The sequence below is a fragment of the Penaeus monodon genome, chromosome 29 (genome assembly GCF_015228065.2).
Source record: "Penaeus monodon isolate SGIC_2016 chromosome 29, NSTDA_Pmon_1, whole genome shotgun sequence".
NCBI classification, from domain to species: Eukaryota; Metazoa; Arthropoda; class Malacostraca; order Decapoda; family Penaeidae; genus Penaeus; species Penaeus monodon.
The window spans coordinates 25,032,748-25,033,086 of NC_051414.1; the positions used below are offsets into that span (position 1 = coordinate 25,032,748).

The 339-nt window shown below is 29.5% G+C and overlaps 1 protein-coding gene across 3 annotated transcripts in view; it reads right to left on the reverse strand.

Moving 5' to 3' along the window:
* LOC119592065 (parafibromin-like) overlaps window positions 1-339 on the reverse strand; it is a 15,041-nt gene that overhangs the window by 9,760 nt on the left and 4,942 nt on the right. The window lies entirely within an intron of this gene.

Genomic DNA, 339 nt, shown 5'->3' on the forward strand with positions numbered 1-339 from the left:
CAAAATAAAATTTGGAAAATGCCTGTGTAAATTCACTGCCTGCATCTATAGGTTAAGGACTACACAATAAAAACAAATCCATTTCCAAGTTGTTTTTTTTTCAAATGTGATAAATCTATATGTACTTTTCAGATTTTTCTATGTAAATAAAGTGAAAATATTTCTGTAAAGAGATATTTCTGAGACTTTGTGTCTGATATGGAATATGTATGCAGACCAGATGAGAATCTGTATAAAATGTATTGGAATTACATTTTTTTTCTTCTTCACAATATTTAATTACTATGCTAGAGTGTTAGTGGGGGGGGGTTATCTTAACCATTATCTCAATCATCTGAG